The 21,388-nt window shown below is 42.4% G+C and overlaps 1 protein-coding gene across 2 annotated transcripts in view; it reads left to right on the top strand.

The window, feature by feature from the left end:
• Egfr (epidermal growth factor receptor) overlaps positions 1-21,388 on the top strand; it is a 158,792-nt gene that overhangs the window by 49,596 nt on the left and 87,808 nt on the right. Inside the window, exon 1 of one of the 2 annotated variants that reach the window (XM_029483270.1) lies at positions 3,138-3,544. The exons of the other annotated variant lie outside the window; for it this stretch is intronic. The gene's annotated coding sequence lies outside the window, so the exon portion shown is untranslated. Of the gene's footprint in view, positions 1-3,137; positions 3,545-21,388 lie in introns of those variants that run through there. 2 annotated transcript variants of the gene reach the window in all.

The following is a 21,388-nucleotide window of genomic DNA, read 5'->3' on the forward strand; positions in this document are numbered from 1 at the left end:
AGGTAACAGAGCTCTGTCCATCAGGCTTCCAGTAACACTTGCCCACAATACCTTCCCTGAAGCACTTACCTGCACCAGAAAGTTCCTTTTACATTATAATTGTAGACTTGACACTGTCTCCAGAAAGGGGAAACCTTTTCTACTTTCTTTCTTAAAGGATAAGAAATGCACACCAGTTATACCAAGTTAGCTAAAATACCTTAGCACATAAAAGTTTATACACTTCTCTCTTCCTCCTTCTGCTCTGGATAGCCTGGGGAATTAAGTTTTATAAACTGTGATGTGTCTTTACTTGCTTACAAAAGTTTCACATAGTTTGGAGACCGCATGCTCCCTACAGCTAAAGAATGAATGAAGTAATGCCCATGCCAGTCTAGCATGGATCAGTCTTCATAAGAGCTTGGGTGCTGCAACAGAGCCATAGATTTTGGCTGTCCTAAGAAGGGTAGGGAGTGTCATTGAGATGGAATTGAATAGGCAATACAAGGTCTCTGTGACATCACTTGCCCTGCTCTAGAGCAGTGGATCAGCAGCATGAACAAAGAACCTCCTGACCTGTGTTTCATTATTGGCCTGTTCATGTTAGCCCGGGCTTCTCTATCGACTAGAGTGGGTTAGAGCAGAGCACCGGACTCCAAACCATTCACCAGGTCTTCTTGTTCTTCTAGATAACAGAGGGGAGTTAGGTGGTTTCAGAAGGATAAAGAGAATCAAACTTAGCTTTCTGAAAAGCTGTGTGGGTTGAAATAGTCGCAGGCTGAATTCAAAGTAAAGGGTGAAGGAGTCCTGTGTTGAGGCTTGGTGAAGAAAAGAAACCCACATGGGGATTTTGGATGGAACATCCAGAGAGGGAAGGAAGAGGCAGAGTCTAGGAGGAAACAGGTCAGTAGTCTGAGGGGCTGTAGAGGTAGTGCTCTTTCCCAGCCTGCATTAGAGACAGTAGGTGAGCGGATGTTCCTTGGTACAGATGTGCCCATGTGGATTCTGCAGAGGTGACAAATGGCCAGAGTGTAGATGCTGGAGTGAGGAGAACTGGGAAAGAATTGTGTGTCCTGAATCTGGGAGAGATGTTTAGAAAAAGAGGGTGGACTTGCACGTTACTTCATTTCCCCTCAGAGATGGGCTCTTTGTGTGAATTCTTTTCCAGGGTCCGGGTTTCAGAGAAGGTTAAGACGCATGTGAACTAAACCTCGGTTCCATTTACTTTCTACTATTTTGTTTACTGTTTTTCTCACGATAATTTTGAATAAAAAAAACTGTACTGTCACAGGTTGTTGTCGTTGCTATGACTGAATACCACAGACTGGATGATTTATAAAATATAGGATTTTGTTCAGCTCAGGGTTAGGAGGCTTGGAAGCATGAAGGTCGGGAAGTTGCATCTGGGGAGCACCTTTGTGACAGTCAGGACTCTGCAAAGCCTCAAGGCAGTGCAGACAGTCACATGGAAAGGGGTGTATCCAAGGGATAGGCAAGACCGCTTTTGTGACAGGACTACACTTAAGTTAGCCAAATCACCCATTAGTTCACTACCAAATTAATTCACTCCTGAAGGCAAGTCCCTGTAACTGAATCAGCTCTTAAATATTCTCACCTGGTGTCACCATTTAATGTTTCCAAGTGAGCCTTACATTTTGATGGAGTCTTTCAAACCACACTGTGCATTTGCTGATTGTGGAGAATTTTGGTGGCCTTCTGAATTTGTGTGCAAGAAATATGCTTGCTTTGTTTAATTTTTACTGGCTATTATTTTTATAGAACCTCAAAACCAGAGTAGGCAAAGGAAGTGAATCCAACAGCTGGTGAGAAAGAAATGCTGTGTGCTTCTAAGAACTCCGACAAAGCTGAAATAGGCATGCAGCCAGGACAGACATTTGTGTATTCAGGGTTCTTTATATAGTCTATGTTACTCACTCTCTACTAGTAGTATATAGCTTTCAATCTCTTGACATAATCATTTGCTAGATAAAAGAATCTTATCTCGAAAGTGTTTGCCTTTCATGAATTATGCTTTTTGCGCTCATAGTATCTTCTAGAAGGTTTTTGTTTTGTGTTTTAGATTTAAGTATGCCATTCTTTCCTTTTTAAAGTTTTAAGCAGTTACATCCTGGTGCATGCTTTTGCTATGATGTCCACTTGCTTTGAAAAGGTCCGTGCTTTAATGTAAGACACTGTAGCTGCACTGTGTAATAAGTCCCCATCTCTGCTTGTTGTTTAGTACATACAAGATGGAATCCTACCTGTCGATTCACCACACAAGCAGAGCCAGAGGACATTATGTCACATGGCTGGATGCACAATGGTCATTTTGTGTGACCTCACTTACATGTAGAATCTGAAAGGGAGAGCAGAACCTATAGAGGCAGAGAAGCATGGTCCCCAGGGGCTGAGGAGATGCCCTGGAAAAGCAACCACATTTCAGTTTGCTGGAGGACATATCTTCAAGAGGTCTATGGCAAATAATAGTGACTACAGCTAATAACAGGGTGTTGCAGACTCTAGAACTGCTAATGGAGTATATACATATCTTTTTACTATTCCAAAATAAAAGAGAAATTATACGAAGTAACACATATGTTAGTTATCTTAAGTTAGCCATTCCACAGTGATGAAAATATCAATATATCACATTTTATACTGTAAATATAACAATTTCATTTGTCAACTGAAAATAAAATTAGATAAAATAAATAACATCTACCATAGTGTCGATATAACAATGAAAAATATGGAACAGTCTTCTCTGTTGAGCCAGGACACAACTCAGTGACATCAATCATTTGTCAGGAAGGTTAAGTTCCCTGCTCTTACACAAGGAGGCACTTCGTGTAGGCTCTGCACACTCACATGTGTTCTGCAAAATGTAAAAACAAACATACATTTGTGGATCCCAGATGTTGAAGATGCACACCTGACTGTCACACTTCCGCAAGATCTTCACATAAAACAACAAATTTGCTTTGAACAAAAATCATTTGAAATGTATTCTTGGCAGAACTGTGTGTGCCCAGGGAATAGAAATGATTAACAGAATGTTATTGATTGTGGACTATTGCAGCAAGAGAAGTTATCCATTGATGCCATCTGCACACAAGACCCACCCCTAAGATGACAGATTCTGTGCTATTTATTTATTCATTCACCACTGCAGTGGGAGGAGAAAGGTCTACTGAGCAGGGATGATGAGCATCTTTGGCTGGCCCACTCATGCCTTTGGCATGAAGGAATCTTGTCTAGACTAGTTCTAGTTTTCCTTTTCTCAGAGGACTTTGCCCACTTCTGGGACAGGCCAGGTCCAAAGTGCAATGTGGAAGAACAAGAGCTCAAGACCTGGGAGGTGACCTGTCCCCAACTACCTCTAATTATATAGAGGTGGGCGTGTCTTCTGAAGTACTCTCTGTTGCCACTGGGAAAGCAAGACTCAAATCTACCTCTCCTGGCAGAAAGTTCATCTCGGATATACCCACTAACTTGGGCTAGAAATGGTCACTTCTACATAGTTCTCAACCCTGATGGAAGGAAGGCAGGAGGTCATTCTGAAAAAGTGAGTTTTGTATTGTTTTGTTTTGTTTTTAAATTTCTAAACCTTCCATGCCCCTCACTTAAGAGCATGCGTTGGTGTGTTCCAGGTTATTCTATAAAGTATTCTGAGCCAGTCAACAGTTCAGAAATAGCTAACATGGAAACCATTCTATAACATTAGCTTAGTGGCTTACAAAATAATTTCAACCTGTCCAAGTTTAGAAATGTTTTATTACAAAAATCCTTTGAGAATTCCATGCATGAGTTTTCTGCATTTCTAACATTATTACTTTTCCCTTCCCCTCCATCTCTTCCCATGCTTCCCCCCAACTATCCTCTTTCAAATTCATTACCTCTTCTTCTGTAATTAAATATATATGTATACAATATACACAGAGACACAGACACAGACACACACACACACACCCTACTAAGTTCAATTTATGTTGCCTATATTTGCCTGTGTCTAAGGCTAACCACTTAGGAATGCTCTGCTCCCTAAAAGAACAAACATCTGATTCGCTCTCCCTAAGAAGTCTTTAGCTCTTCATTTAAGAGGAGAGCATTGTGACATCTCCTCTTCCATGTTGTCATGCTGATTGCAAGCGTATTGTTGAATGTTCATGGGTGAAGCATTCCTGTACTGCCTTTAAAAAACCTCATCGGTAATCGGGTTCTTAAAATCTTTCTGCCTCCACCTCCAGGAACTTCCCTAAGCCTTACAGTGCCCTTTATTCTTCATTTGGACCAGTTGTAAATCATTCTAATAGCCTCTGACTGCCTTAAGAAGAAGCCTCTGTGATGATAGCTGAGAACTACATCTACCTATGGACATAAGAATGAATATTTGAAAGTCAATTGGAGACTTCAGTCACATGATAGTAATTGGTTCTCCTCTAGGGCTCAATATTGCCATATCCACAGACTATTGTGAATTCCTGTAAACTCAGTGTACTTTAGGTTCAGTTGGACTACTCCAAGTGCTGATTACTCCTAAGATACAAGTGGCTGTTATTGCACTATTGAGAGAATCTTACCACTCTAGTCCTTGTTGTGGTTCTCAGTCTTTATAGCTGGGTGTGACTATTAATAGCTTTTCTCCCTGGGCAGCTTGCGTAGTATTTTCTGACAAATGCTTTTTTACTATTTTGACATATACTCATGGCTCCACATAGTTTCAGTGCATATTATCTTCATGGAATTAATCTGATCTTTTCCGTTGTCTGTCTCTTTATTTTATTCTACTTCTTTTTCTTTCTTTAAATTATACTCATCACAATTCACAGTAACAATGTTACAATACAATGCTGGGTTGAGACTCAGTTTGAAATCCCATTTCAGTGTGGTCATTTTTACATCCAGCGTATGAAACTGAAGCTACTGGTGGATTCAAGATTAAATCAGAATATTCAAAGTTACATAACGGAAGTGCCAATAGTAGAAAAATGACATGACATGTGTGAAGGAACTTAGATCTTTCTTCATGCCTCAATGAGCAGGAAGGTAGTTAGTGAACTTTGAACTTCTGTAGAAAATAGTCAGTATTCCCCATTTTCCTCGTTTCTGTTTGTACTTTACACTACCTCACATTTCTTTATAAGCATCTTTGTTTTCTTTTTGTTTCCTTGTCTCCTGTCTACTGTTTGCCAAGAACAGTCTATTTCTAAGCTAAACTCTAAGAACTTGGTTAGCTGCACAGCCACCCACAAAGCAAGACAGTGCAATGTCTTAATGTATTACCTAACAACATGGACAAAGACTTGCTTTCTCCTGTATCTTTGAATGATCACTGTCTAGGTTGCCAGTCTTTTGGTCTGCATATGCAGCAGACCACACACCCCTGTGCTCGGGAGCTCACATCAGTTCCTGCCTCAGACACTATTTACATGTCTGGTGTGCATGCAGAATTCTGAGCAATTATAGTATACCATTCTCTGAAGCTGCTGCAACCAAGTACCACAGACTTTCTGGTCTCAAACAATAGAAATGTATTCTCTCAAGGTTTTAGATTTCAGAAATCTAAAATGAATGTGCCATCGGAGCTATGTTTTCTCTAAAACCTAAAAGGGAGGCCCATGCTTTTCCAGCATTTGGTGCTGCCAGCAACACTTGTTTTCCTTGCCCTGCACCCAGCCTCTGCATTTCTCTGTCTTATGTGTCTGTTTCTGTGTTCTTACATGGTGTTCTCCTCTCTGAACATCCGTGCATACGCAATTTCCTCTTGTCATGTAACAACACCAGCAATTGGGCCTACCCTTATCAGGTGTGGCCTCACTGCAACTTGACTGTATCTTCAAAGACCCTCTTTCCAAACAACATGTACCAGAGTCAAGATGTGTGTACACATTATTAAAATAATTCACGTCACAACACATAAAAGTTTACGCACTCCTTAAAGGCTGATTTTGATGGTATTAGCCCTGCAGATATCCCCACATCATTAAGACATCCAGAGCTGATTTCTAAAAGGCATAAAAAACACTGGGCTATCTTTCTTAACAAGGCAGCCTTGACCTCCAGGAACAGTTTCCTCTGAATAGTCTTTCTGACTCACTCCACCATGGCCTCCCACAGTCCAGAGAGATTGCTGCAGATGCAATCTGGAACCATCGGAGATACAGTTTATTGGTAAATGTGTAGTGAGAGAAGTACACAAAGGATCACTGTTATAAAGGCAACAACATTTATCTGAAGTATAATCAAAGAGGTGCCTCTGTTCTCAGTGTCCTTGGGGGTCTTACAAGGCTGGGGTCATCTGGAACTTTTGATTCTTCCCTTAGATCATTCTGGCTGTTGGCAGAATCTTGTTTCTTGAGGTCGTAGGAATGAGACCTTGCTTTTAAAAGCTTCTTTCTGATGGGAAGTCTCTCCTTCTAGGAAGCCTTGGTCAGCCTTTTCTTCCCACCTGATCAAGTAAACCCCAATCAGATTAAACTTACCATTAATTCAAAACTAATTCACACGGAACCTTAGTTACCATTTCAAAACTTTAACTTCTCTATACTGACTAATCCTGGGAGTGTTATCTACAAAATTGTGTCAAGTCACATTGAGATCAGCCAGAAATGTGAACTGGACCAGATTCTGTGCCTTAGTAGTGTTAAACTCTGAGGTTATGCTAAATAGGGATGTCAAAAGTTGGGATGGTCAGAGGACAATGAAGTCACTAGGAATAAGTCACAGTGTAAACATGAACTGGGATGCTTGCCTTTGAGAAAATTAAGGAGGCTCACCAGTCAGCCTTATGCCACGGAGGAATCATTCCTATAAAAACCAGCATTGGAAAGCATAGGAAGTCCTGGCTCACAATTTCATACGTTTCTATCCAAGCTCAGTCACTCGGTTGCTTCTGGGCCTGTGGTGAAAAAGTACAAATAGCAGGAGCCATGTACATGGTAGCCATAAAGCAAAAGGGAGAACAGAAAAGGGGGTCACCACTAACGAGCCTCCCTCTACAAGGCTTTACTTCAAAATAGCACAACAATATACAACAGAAAGGCTTTAGCGTGGGGGCCTTGACAGTTGTTTACGTTCTAAACCATTGAGGATGTTGTAAGAGCTGTCATCAGATGTCTGAAAGGCTGCTCTGAGGTGGGAATTTGATGTATTGGACTTTGGCCTTCCAAGGAAAGCAATGGTGGGCAGGCTTCAGGAACCCATCAGGCTCTGATGTCCACCCATTGCCCTCCATGGAGGTTCTCCAAATGAAACATTTCTCTAAACTCCAAAGGAGCTTAGTCACATGTCTTCAGCAGTCAGACACAAAATGATGACTAAGTAAACAAAAACTTAACCAAGAAGATGATCCCCTGAAAGACAGACCAAATCCAGGATGAGTTTCACGTCTCCTGCACATCCTCTGCCTCAGGTAGGCAGTAGGCAGAAGTCAGGGCATCGCAACCTTCAGAAGTGGAGAGCTTCTCCAGCCACCATCATCCTGCCAAACTGTAAGCAGCGCCACAAATGTTCCCTGTGGAAAACGGTGAAGGCGTCTGTCAGATTGTAGCTAATGGCTTAGTCATTAGCAGGATGAGACTCCATGTCTCAGAGGTTACAGTCAGCCATTTGCTTTTCTAGGTGGCCAAATATGCGGCATTTATGTAAGCTCCTTTGATTTTTCCAAAACCTCAACACAGTTCTGGTCTTCCGCATGCCTTTGCAAACATCCATCTATCTTTCCAGAGATTCAGCATGCACAAAGGAAAGGCTCCCGGGCTTTAGACCTACGCATGCACTGGCCCGCCTCAAATGCTAGGTCTTCGAAGGGCCCCACCATGACTCCTGTATATTTGTTCCACTTTGCTGCACTCTGTAAATGGGAGTATCCCCTCCCATAGCTGATAATATTTTTTTCATAATGGCTCAGAAATAGTCTAAAAAGCTAATACTAGCATTACAGTAGCTATGTGTCAAGTACTTAAGATGTACCAGGCCCCGAAATAGAGACTTTTAAAAATGAATTATCTGGGTTTTTCATTGCCTCCTGGTTCCCACACTGATCATTTTATTGCTAAGCAGTTAGCTCAGAGTCATTTCACAGACCTAGTGGTTGGGAATCTCAAACCAGAGCATTCTCACAGCCAGATGCAGACACTCAGAGACTTAACAAGGTTATGGCTACACACTCTTAAGTCTGTGGTAACCTAAAAGAGCTGGTCAGGGAGAGAAAGGGAAGGAGGGAGACATGGAAGGAAAGGGAGGAAGAAGGTGGGGCATGGTGAGGGGTGAATAGGGGGATGATTTTGCTAGCTTAGAGGAATAGAGCCCTTGAAAGACTTGAGTATGGGAAAAAATGAAGCTGTGGCTTTTTTGTGAGCCAGCTCCTTCCTGGCAGGAGATTGGACTAAAACCAAGCATAGCAGAGTTTTCTGTTTTAATGGGAGCGGCTGCATAGTGGCTCGCCCTTCCCTTTTCTCCCTTGCACCTCTGTGCCTGCATTTCCTTGCCCTGCTGTCTGTCCCTGGCCTGCTGTGCGGCAGGTAGGTCCAGCTAGACGCTGACTGCACAAACCAGGGACTGGCTGCTGCCTGCTCACTCTCCCAGACCAGCTCCAGCCTTCAGTGTCTCTTTGCTCATAGCACTGTCAGAATATATCTTTGTCTTGTAGGCAGGAAATGAGAAAGCCATGTTTTAGACTATTCAGGAAGTCATCCAGAGTTATAATGGCCCATTATCTGATGGCCAGAGTTTACTTAGCCTTTTTACTGTTTCACTGTGCAACTGAGACCTGGAAACACAACCTATCCCACCCCACCCCCAACCCGTCATCACTGTGCGTGTGCAGATGGGAACCATTCCCGCCTCTACCTGTATCTTGGGTATTCCAAGCTTCTGGGCTCTAGTGCTCAGCCTCTTAACTCATCATATCTCATTGAATTGGCCAACATCAGTAAAGGTGCTCACTTAGCACCAGAACACCCCTGGTCATATGTACCCACCTTCTGGGGTTATATGGTTAGAGATGGGTCTCAGAAAAGTGCATTCTGGCCATAGGTACTGTGCAGAAGAAAAAGCAGGAGCCTTCTCTCACCAAAGCTTGGCCCAGATGCAAAACATTTAAAACGTGTGGTAAAATGTTTTATTGGCACCAAGGATTTGTGATTCCTAGAAGCAAAACTAAGCTCCAACCTTGATGGAAAAGAGAGCTCGTTCTTTCTAACATGCCATTTGTGGTATTGTGACAGGTTGGAACCCTCCCAACTTGGTTTATCTGGATGAACAAGCACGCACCCACTTAAGGCCAGCCTCCCTGGCACATTCTTGCCCTGGGCAGACCTGAGTCACAGCCCAGGGAAGCATCCCCAGCCCAGAAAGTAGTGCCCTCCCTTCTTGTGTGCTGCTTTCCTTAGTGGAAACACATGGTAGAGCTCCCAGGGAAAGAGAAGCAAAGGAAATCATTTCATTTTCCAGTCTGTGTACTACTGCAGCTATGGCTGATCAAAGGTAGGGTAGACTTGGGGAGGGCTCCTTTGTCCAGAAGACCCCACGAAGAGTCTGCAGTCCATTAAAGGCAAGATGGGTGGCAGGTTTTAGGAGGATGCAACTGGAAGCTTTAGAACACAGTTGCACACAGCATAATCCATAGAGATCCACCAGTGTGCAGGCCCCATGCCTGTGCATGCACAGCTACCTTATAGATTATGAAGCCCTGGCCACACTTGTAGTTGTTCAGATTACATGGGGGTAATTCCAGAGTAATTTTAAAGTCAACCGCAAGGCATCTGCGCTTGTAAATTAAATGCCTGGCACATGATTGTGCTGAGGTAATAGTTCATTTCAATACAAATTACAGGGGTGTTCCAGTGACCATGCGACCTTTGCAGTCATCTTGACTTTGCCTGTGATTACTGGGGGCAGCCTCCTCCGTTCTGCTAATGGAGTTTACTCATGTTATCAGCCCATTGCTGACATTTGTCTTTTTAATGAAAGGCCTTTATGATGAAACTAAAATGCTCTCTCTCTCTCTCTCTCTCTCTCTCTCTCTCTCTCTCTCTCTCTCTCTCTCTGTCTCTCTCTGTCTACCTCAGTCTTTCCAAGAAGCCTAGAAGTTTTCAGAAAAANTCTCTCTCTCTCTCTCTCTCTCTCTCTCTCTCTCTCTCTCTCGCCATCCCTCTCCGGAAGTTGACAGACTTGCCTTCCGGGTCCCTCTGTTTTTGTTCCCCCACTCTGCCAGTATTTCTGTCTCTATTTATTTATTTATTTGGCTGGATTTTTATTACAGGATACAAAAATATCCTCTCTTCATTAAAGTCCAACAATTGCTCCCCTCTCAAAAAGAAACAATGTAGAAAGCCAAGGATAATTTCCCAGACCCTTCCCTTTCTACACTCATTGTCAGGGCTGGGGAGATACTAGGTTTTTGTTCTGTGGACGTTACATAGAAATATATTTAAATTAAAAAATAGAATCAGTTTAAATATATTTCATACAGATTTGAGTTCATGTGATACACATTGTTAGACACTTATTTTTCAAATAATTTCGCTTTAGCTGAGACTTTTCCCAATTGCACTATATATAAATCAGCTTCCTTTATCTAGTGGCTGCCCCACCTTCCACACAGCTGTCTGTAACAGGGACCTAGATTGTTCTGGAATTTTTAGCTAGTGCACAAGCCCTTTACGTGGCCCTGCTTGTACAGACCTCCTGTGCACAGTCAAGCAGGATATACAGGTCACACCTAAAAGGGAAGGGACTGATATTTAAAACAAAAACTTTTCATAAATTTTGCTCTCATTTTCAATTATTCACAGATGCTGTCATATGCATGTAGACTTGAAACCACCATATTTTTTTCTTTCTGCAATGTGTGCTTGCATTCCTGAGGTTCTTCAAAGCTAACCAGATGGAAGAAGTTATGCCATTTTATCCTCCATGCTTCATGCCATGCATCTCTCAACACTGATTTTTTTCTCCTATAATCACAATTATCACACTTTAAAAATTACCACACTTTAACTGCATCATCTTCAACTAGTCTGGTTCACTTAGACACTACTGTCTCACAAGCATCCTTCTGTGCATTGTGTTTAAACCATGATCTATAAAAGTTAAGCACATACCTCACCTTTCTCCTGTGTGTTAGATCCAGTGTTCCTTAGCAGCAAGGTGGCTTCAAGGTGCTTTCTGAGATCTCTGGGCTTCCAGGCTTCCTGTTTCCTACCACTGCTCGGAGCCTTGCCTCCATTAGACTTTCTCTGTGAGCCCGGCTGCATCTCTACTGATGCTGATTATTAACTGTCTCAGGGCCTTTTCAGACATTCTCAGCTCTGATGCTCACGCCTTTACTCTGTTGTTAAAAGAAATTTTAGATACTTTTAAGACACAAAACTGCCAGCACAGTGAGGAGTAGGCCAGCTTAGGAGTTTGCCACCAACTCAGGCTACAAAACCAAGAAATACTTCTAGGTAACTGTCCCTTGAGCCCACAGAAGCAGGCTTTCTTTGGTATTTCATATAGAGCTTTTCTAGAATTTTCTGTTTTACTTAAGATTCTGATCTAAGTGCTAAATGATCTAAGTGCTAAATAAAAGGTAAAATAACAGAAAAGCACTTTAGATGACAGAAATCACACAGTTAACTGAAAACATCAACCCTGGAACTTGAAAGATCATCTAGTTTCTTAAAATCCTCCACAATAAACCTGAGTTAAAGGCCATAACTTGACCAGGGGCCCAGGCAAGCCTCACACATGGAAAGAGTCTTTTGCAAGCAATAAAACTTTTAAAATGTAGCTTTATAAGGACTTATTTTATTTTTAATTCTTTGTATGTGTCTTGAGTGGACAGTATATGCATTGATAGAGAGGCCAGAAGAGGACACTGGATCGTCTTGAGCTGGATTTACAGATTGTGAGCCATTGGACAGGGTTACAAGACTGGAACTTGAGCCCTCTGCAAGAGCCATGCATACTCTTAATTGCTGAGCCAGACCCTAAGTATATCTTTAAAAAACAAAAGTAAAAAAGGACAACAAACAAAAAAAAACCCCACCTTTTAAATGTTTTATTTATCTAATTTTTGTAGAAAACAACCCTGCTGGCTTGCAGAATGAGAGCAGTGAATTGTGAAATGCTTACACACGCAGGAGAAAGAATTTTTGTTTTGGGATTTTTGTTTGTTTGTTTTTTAACATTGAAAAACTTAACAATGCATTTCAATGTTTAAAGATTCTAGTTTGGAATTTTATAAAACACAGAGCAGACTTGGGTTTATAAGCTTTTATTGAAATGTGAGTTTTAAAAGTATATATGCTTTTTTTCCTGTGTGGGACACTGTTTACTATTTGAATATCTGACCTCAGCAACAGCTAAATTCTGTTCCTAAAATGGTGTGTGGACCCATATCACAAGTTGGTCATACTTTAGTCATGATCTCTAATTTAAACCCCATTTCTCTTTCTACAACAGCACATTATGGAAAAGACCTCGGTCTCTCAAAGCAAAGCGTCTGCTCTAAAAGCATCAGCAAAGTCAGGAAGAAGAGCCAGATAAACAGACACTTGTACTGTAACAGGCTATTAAGATCTGGGTAATGGGAAAAATAACAGTGACTATCCTGAAAGGTCCTGATGATAGTAGTTCCTGATGCAGAGAGAGAGGTGTGTGGGCTGAGGGACTGGTAGCAGACACAAAAGCTGAGGGAAAGGAATAGCTAGAGGAGGCAGATGGTTATCTGTGTCCCCTCCAGCCTCCTTTGGTATGTGCACTTCTTTCTTGTCACCTGCTACAGAACAGAGCCAAGGAGATCAAAATTTCCATTATTTGGGTAACAAAATCTCCCACTTTGTTCTTAAGTCTGCCCCAGAGTGGGGGCAAACAGGAGCTATGAAGGTGTCTGCTCTGCAGAGGGAGTTTGATGTGTGTGTGTGTGTGTGTGTGTGTGTGTGTGTGTGTGTGTGTGTGCATGTGTGTATGTATGTGTGTATATGCGCATGTGTGCATGCATGTATGTGTATGTATACATGGTGTGTGTGTGTGTGTGTGTGTGTGTGTGTGTGTGTATGCTTGTGTCATCTGAGTGTGTGCCTGTTAGATTTTGGAAAAGACACCTTATTAAATCCTTACTTCCCTGAAATCCTTCAGCTTCATGACCAATCCCTACTCCACTCTATTTCCTGAAGGAAGTTCTGGAGGCTGGAGAGATGGCTCAGTGGTTAAGAACATGGCTGCTCTCCCAGGAGACCTGGTTTCAATTCCCTGCATCCGCATAGCAGCTCATACCTGCCTGTAACTCCAGGTCCAGGGATATGATACCCTCATACAGACATATATGCAGGCAAAACACCCAGGCACATAAAATAAAAATAAATCACTAAAAAGCAAGCAGCTTGCTCCAACCAACAAAACTGTTGTCCTGTTTCCTAAGTGGGCAGCCCTTAATCATTTTCAGAGAACGTTACCAGGTGTCTCATGCAACCCTGCTCAATATTGGGGGATGAAACTTTATTTCCCAGATCTCTTTCTTTTTTAACGGGCTGGCAATTCAATCAATGCTGAGGTCTACAGTGTTTAGGAAAGCAACTCAGGGGACTCCCTGTGAACTTGATATGGCCCAGGGATTTGTGTCACTGTGACCCCAATCTCATGCAGAGCCCTGCAGTTGAAGGAGGCCACACTCAGGCTCCAACTTCTTGTTATTTCATGCTGCAGGGTACTGGCAAATCAAATCTAAGCTGAGAGCCTAATGCTCTTAAGTTGTGCCCACCCACACACATGATATGTTTTACATTTCCTACCACCATCCCTGTTATTGTTTAAGTGAGTTTTGGGAGGAAAACTGTTTTTGTCATCATACAGAACTCAAGCATGGAAAGAATCAAGTTTATATACCTTTTTTCAAGCGTCAAATCAAGCTTGCAATATCAAATGTTGCCAAGCATGGTGGCAACAGACGTCATTACTGAGCTGGTCTAATTACAACTGTGTTGTTGTTGTTGCGTCAGCCACGCAACAACACTAGCACTTTGCAGGTGATAAATGTGGTTTTGATTTCATTGCTAAAATCCAGCTTGTTTGGAGATAGGGTTTGAGATTATGGATTGGGAGAACTCCTGGTGTCTGTGATTTCAAAAGAATAACCAGATAAAAGCATTAAGTTCCAATGTCTGGGAATTCATCTCTAAAGAGTTCACTTGATTGGTTAGTTCTGTGCATCCTGTCCTAACCCACGCAATGTTCCAGCTGTACCTTTCTATTTTAAATAAAAGACTGCAGCCTTGGAGCTGAAGTGTCAGTAGGAAAATACTTGAGACTATGAGTTTGACCTACAGACCCTAAAAGCAAAGGAGGGTCTAAACTAAAGGGATATTCTAACATTCACTTAGCTCATTTGTCTGTGTCTTGGTCCTCAACCAGTAGCTAAAACACAGATGAGCTAAATGGTCCAGTGATGTCTATAAATATTCTCTCGAAAGCTGGCATTAGGCATTTCAATATGCTTTTCCCAGGATGAGCGTTCTTAGATTTTTTTTTTTTGCACTGTCTTTTGTTTAATTCTTTTCCCTATGTTTAAAATTCTAAAGTCTTTGTATTGGTCTGTATGCTTTTCAAAAATGAAGATTGTTTTCTACTGGAGTTGTATTGGTCTTCTTAATTCCACTGCGTTCTGAGTTATTAGCCTGAGCAATATCCTGGCTTAACGGCGAAACACCATTATTCACATAGAAGACCACAAGTAAGTTCAAATCTTAGGTCAGTTTCTCTTTTGCAAGATTGAGTCCTCATTCATGGGAACCAACGGGGAAATTTTCTCCTTCCTGTGTTGTACATCTGTTGAACTTCTCCTGGACTTCTGTGATGTAAAAGTTCTTACTTATAAATAGTCATTTCTAAGTATATCTGTGGCCTATAAACAATAACAACAGCAATAATAAGACCAAGTAACTTTTAAATGCTGTGTTTTTCCCAATTTTGATTTTTTTAATTAATTAATTAATTAATTAATTAATTAATTAATTTTGTGTATATAAGTACACTGTAACTGTCTTCAGACACACCAAAGAATCCCATTATACATGGTTGTCAGCCACCGTGTGGTTTCTGGGAATTGAACTCAGGACCTCTGGAAGGGCAGTCAGTGCTCTTAACCACTGAGCCATCTCTCTAGTCCCTCAGTTTAAACTTTAATAGAAACTCTGAGCTGGAAGCTAGTGCTGTCTTCTTGGTTTAGGAAGTGGGAGAAATGAGTGCAATTCTCTGTACATCTTCCCTAAGGTAGTGCTGTATTTGTCCATCCTGTGGGTGGGAACGGGGATGGGGTTAAGATCAGTCCTTTGTCTCCCTCATCGTGTCTTGAAGGCTGTGGTAGCTCTGAGAGTTGTTCAGGCCTTGGAGGTGCAGAAGTGCCAATGGACATGAAGCAGATGGCTTTATAAAATATCAGTTCTATTAAAAATGATGGCAAAACCATGTGTGAGACAGGAAGTATATCTACCAAAAACCCGCAGTGCAACTCATGTTAGACATAAAAAATAAAACCTATTCTACAGAACCAAGATTGGCTCCATGAGGTCCACTTTTCCCTATTATGAAGAATATGTTTATCCTGAAGGGGTGACATCTGGTGATAACATTCCTTCATTTGGAAATGAATCCGTGGAAAGAAGTTTCCACTGACTTACAGGGAGAAAAATGAATTGGCTTAACCCAGCATCCAGCTCTTTATCCTCAGGAGAGAGCCCAGTCAGTCATAAGAGGCAGCTGCCTTGTGCAGATGCCAAGCTCCTGCGGCTTGCTTTGTCAGCCCTTCCTGAGCAGTGGGTTGCAGGCAACTGCCTATGTAGGTGTATCCGCAGATGTGGAGGAGTCATTTGGGAGACGAGCATATCCCATGAGGATGTGCAGTCACCAGAAAGCGCGCACAGCCCACTTATCTGGACAGTGAGCTCACTACTTTTGGGAGAATGCTTATCCAGGAGACCAAGGGTTACAGACCAGGAAGCCATAAGTACATGTAGGGCCTGACTTTCTACCCAGTGTGTGTACTGCGAATAGGGACAGTGACTTGTTCAAAGCACCCTGCTAGCTTTTCTTTTATCGTTCTAATATGATAGCTACATCCAGACTTTCAGGCTTGACATGCATGTGCTCATCTTGGATCAGTTTGAAGAAAATGAAGGTGAAAAGAAATATATAGTGCTTTCGGTGTGTTCCCGTCCATCTTCATTGCTGTGGAATCACAGGTTTTTAACTGAGGTTCATTCCACAGGATCTGGCCAGATCCTACTCTTTGGCAAGTGGAGCAATTATTTTTGGAAAATGAGAAAAGCACAGAAGAATCTAGCAGAAGCATCTTTGGCCATCTTAAACCATGATTCATATCAATGGGAATTCTGCTTTGAAAGACTGAAGTGAAGTGCCCAAAGTAACTCTGGGAGTTTTGAGGGAGAGCCCACGAGCCCTGCATTAGTGCCCATGAGATTGTGATGGGTGAAAATACCAGCTTGTTGTTCACGTTCTTTCGCAACTTTCCTCCAGGTGGAAGACGGTCTTTGACACATGAATTGAGTCACCTGAATGAATGACATGAGCTCCCTAGGCATCTCTGGGCTTTTGGGTGTGTAGACGTGCCAGGAATGTCTTATGTTCTTGGTAACTGAGGACTGTCACCTTCTGGCGGGAAAGATGGTGTGGTCATGGCCATGGTGCCTCTCCTCCCCTTAACATCTGGCTCTGTGCCTTCCATCATGCTTATCAGCTGAGGAGAAACAAGCTTCGGGGATTTAGTTGACTAGATTCTGCTGAAAAGAAAGCAGAAAAACTTAGAAATGAAATGTGTGCTGAGTTAAAGTTTATGACTCAGTCAATAGTATAAAATGGCAGGTTTATCTCTGGGTTCTTTATCTCTGTTCTTCTTCTAATGAGACAGTGTAAGGGAAGAAGGGAGGGAGGGATAGAGGAGTAAGAGACAGAGAGAAGGGGTGGAAGAGAGGGGGATGGGGGAGGCTTATGTTTGAAGGCAGAGCAGACATGGACGCTGAGCAGCTAAAGAAGCTTGTGCCTCCAAGTTCTTTCATTTCTGTGTCCAAGGCTAGGATCCTTAACATAACCTCAAAATAAAAAAAATTTGAAGATTATTTTACTAATTCATTGAAAATTTCATACATTTATACTGTGCACCTTGATTCTATAATCTACTATTACTTCCCTCTGTTTATCTCCTGTTGCACAAGCTTCAGGCCCCACAAAATATGACAGGCCCTTCGCCCCACTGTGGTATGTTACCTCTCCTCCTATGTGACTATAGTTGCCAGTTCCAGTCATCTGCCCTTTCTCAAGTGCAAACCACCTTTCCCCTAAAGCAGAATAGTGCTAGGTGGTTCTGAAGACTGAAGGGAAGAGGCTACATAGCTAATGTCCAGCGATGGTACCAGTCATTAAGGTTCTGTCTTACATATGGCCACACTGAAGAGGATTTGTCGCACGGAAGCAGTCTAGCTCATCCTCCAACAAGACACTGTGTTACACGCATATCTCCTAGCACAGGGCAGCTGTGTGAGTGAGCCTCCATTTCCTAATTTGTACAATGGAAGAACTAGCACCCATCTCAAAGGATCACATGTACACACAGGGACACATACACAGACATAGCTACACATGCACACACACACACACACACACACACACACACACACACAGAGAGAGAGAGAGAGAGAGAGAGAGAGAGAGAGAGCATGCACTATAGAAAAGCAGATCCTTATTTCTCCCTGTTCTTCAACAATGGAGAAAAGCAAACTCATTTGAGACTCAGTAAATACCACAGGGTTCCAGATCTCCTCACTCTCAGCTCCCGTTCCTCTCATTCTGAGCTTATGTGAAATGTCCTCACTGTCACCATCAAACCTCTGTCTTGTTACTTTTGGGCTACTCTGTAATGATGGACATTCCTGTGACGCAGGACAGAGTGTATCAGTGTGTTCATAGCTAATACACAGCAGCAGTGAACTGGAACTTCACACGTATGGTGGGAATATCACATCGTCTGTCTATGGAACCTCTGTTCATTTCTTCTGCTTCTTCATAAAAGAAACAGCATTGGGCTGCCTACTTAAACCTAAATGTTCTATTCTAGGCTGTTTAACTTCAGGGAAGCTGTGAAATGCTGTCATCTTGGGGACTAGGGAAAACAAAAGGACCACACTTGGGAAGGGGAAATGTATTGGCTCACCCAAAACAGAAACCTCTCCGCTGCTTTCTCTAGTAACTGTGTCTATCCTCTGTGGTCTCTACTCTCCAGGCTGTTTGTGAGGATTCTTGCTGTCTGAGACAGGGCAAAGCTCTAGGGTGGTGAGTTTTTTTCACAACCCCTTTCTGAAGTTCTGGAGGTTTTGCTTTCATTGGATAGTGACCAACACACCATGTTCCAAACCAGTGTAATCCTGAGAATGAAATGAAATGAACATGGTATAATTATTTTCCCTCCATTCTTCGGAAAACCTCCATTTGCTGTTTTACTGTCTTTCTTTCGCTTGTGAGGATGCTCAAGCCAGGGAAATTGTGCCTTACTCCAGCCCACATAACTGGGCTCTGTCCTCACTTCCTGCTTTCTTCATTCCTCCTTCTCCCTTTCCATCTGCCTCCCTTCCCCCTCCACCTCTCTATTTTAAATTGACACAATAACTGTACAGATTTATAGACTGCAATGTATTGTACATTGTCTGATGATCAAACTGGGTAATTATTACATGCAGCACCACAAACATATGCCACTTCTTCCTACTGAAATATATAAAGTCTTCCCTTGTAGCTGTTTTATATAAGACACTGTGCTATAAATATAAACCTTGATGAAGACATGCAACTCTTTCTGTCTCTGCCTAGTATCCTTCCCTCTTCCACTTCCCTCTCCCACTCCCAGCTCTATCCAGCCCACTCTCCATGAGATCCACTTTCCTAACTTTATTTCAAAGAACATGTCATTCAATGACATAAATATAAAATCATTAAACTATCACTAAGAACAAAGCAAGCACAGGCAAATCCCCCATCAACCCTGTGGCGATTTCATGAATCAAAGTTTGTACTTGTTAAAAAGGATCAGAAAGGAGTTGAGAGAGTAGGTGAATTATGAAGCCATGTGAGTGTTATCTGTGCACCAGTTTACTAAACAGTTTGAACTTTCACTCCCCCAAATCTTCAGATTCCCTCAGTGACAGATTAAGCAGAAGTCCCAGGCAGCCTCATTGTGGACAAAAGAGCATCCAGGAGGAGACAGAAGAGCTATTGTCTATGAGGGTCCTGAACTCCTAGAATCAAATCCTGGGTCTTAATAAATGCTGGTTCTTTCTATCTGTTCTACTCTCCATTCACATGACTCAATGAGAAAGGGAAAATCCACTTCTACCATACTTGAACGTCATCTCTCCCGTCTGCTCTCATACTCACAGACGCGGTGTTCGCTGCACAGCCTTCTAGTGTTCCCTGGCACTAGGCAGATCATGACCCCATTCCCACAATACCATCGAGCTTCATTTTCCCCTTGTCTCATTAGATTACACAGCGATTTCTGATTGCACAACAGATGCCAATATTGGGGCAAGCAGTCACATCTGACTTGTTTTGTTTCTAGCCACATCATGGACAATGTTGTTAGTGGTACATTCCTTTAAGAACTAGAAGTTACAGTTGGCCTCTGAAAGTTAAAAGTCAGAATGATTGTGAGCCATGACAGTGAGTGCTCTGTGAGATGGTAAAACAATATCTCTTGGCATGGCTGAGTAGTATACCCAGTTCCCAATGCCAGCAAGAACCCTGAGAATGGGAGGAAAGAGCTCTGGGTGCTTCATTGGTTTTAGATCTGTAGTCAAGACAGTGGGGATTGCTGCCACCTGCAACCTTGTCAAAGTACTAACTATGAACAGTGATACTATTCCTCTGTGCCTTTAGTCTAAGTGCAGTCTCTTCTCTCCAGGCTGTAAGCTGCACAACAAGCCCTCAAAAGATGGAGAGGCAGCATCCCCTGCCTTGTGTGCCCCCTCTCAGGGTCTGTTTCCCACAAAAAGTGTGATATGAACTTCACAGTGTCCCTTTGTACCCCTCCCAGACTTCTCTGACCAGATGTGAAGTTCGGAAACAAGCAAAAACTCCATTCCCATTAATGCTATCAATGAAAACATAAACAAACCAATGTATTCAATTAAGATCCCAGAATCAGAATGGATGTGTTAACGTGCATCTGTGCTTACTAACAGGCTATCTGACATTTTACATTTGCCTGTTCTTTCTGTCTCTCTCTTTTTTTTTTTTTGAGACAAAAATCCTTTAAACTTTTAAAATCACATTCTATTTATTTCTATACCATGTGTGTTTGTGCATGTCTAGTGAGTGACGCATACCATGGTGCCCACGAAGTGGTCAGAAGACTGTCAAGAAATAGTTATCTTCTATCATGTGAATCTTGGGAGGGTCAAACTCAACTCTTTAGTCTTGATAGCAAACACATTTATCCTTAGCTATCTTACCAGCCCAAATATAGGATATTGTTATATTGTCTATGAGGGTCCTGAACTCCTAGAATCAAATCATCTTCCTGCCTCAGTCTTTGGAGGAGCTGGGACAACAGGCATACTCATAACGCCCAGCTTATGATCTTCTTTTATTTTATAATTGTTCTGAGACTCTGGGCCTAGAAGCACCAAGGCCCTATTTCCCTGTTCTGTTCTGCAACCAGTCCAACTGAGAGAGACTAGCGTCCAAGAGTTTCTTCTCTAGGACCTCCCCTGAACAATCATCCCCTGAACAGAGGCTGGTGATGCCCTCCAGTTTCAACTACAGTCCTTCTCTAGATAGTTGATCATGCTCAGGACAGGTCTAGGAACTCACAAATGCCCTTTCCTAAACTACCCGGGGTCTGGATGACCTAGATTTCCAATTTTAATTATGTCAAGTATTTCACACAGGCAGTAGCTTCCTGGAGGACTCATGAGCTCATGGTCATAAGGTTGCTGCAGTCACAGTTGTGTTATTATACACACAACAGCAACCTCTCCCTGACAGCTGTTCCTTGTAAACAGTTGCATTAGCTACATCTTGGAAACATCTTTGGGGCCAGGTCCTCTGAGATTGGGTGCAGTCTTTGAGGTGGGCGTCAGGGCCTAGAAGAGAGAAAAGCCGGCACGAAATTCTCTCCTGCCATTCCTTCTGTTGTCTAAATTGTTTTAGAGTCACCACAGCTGTTTACTGCAGAGGAATCGTGTTCATAACTGCGGTTATGCATGGCTATGAAAGGGGACCTCCACTTCCGCTCTCTCTAGAGTAAGCATGTGTGAGCACTGACTTCTTCCAAGGCCTCAGTATAATCTACACACTCCATTCCTGGGGATGCTGCCTCAGTGTGATCTACACACTTCATCCCTGGAGATGCTACACA

The sequence above is a fragment of the Mus caroli genome, chromosome 11 (assembly GCF_900094665.2).
Source record: "Mus caroli chromosome 11, CAROLI_EIJ_v1.1, whole genome shotgun sequence".
NCBI classification, from domain to species: Eukaryota; Metazoa; Chordata; class Mammalia; order Rodentia; family Muridae; genus Mus; species Mus caroli.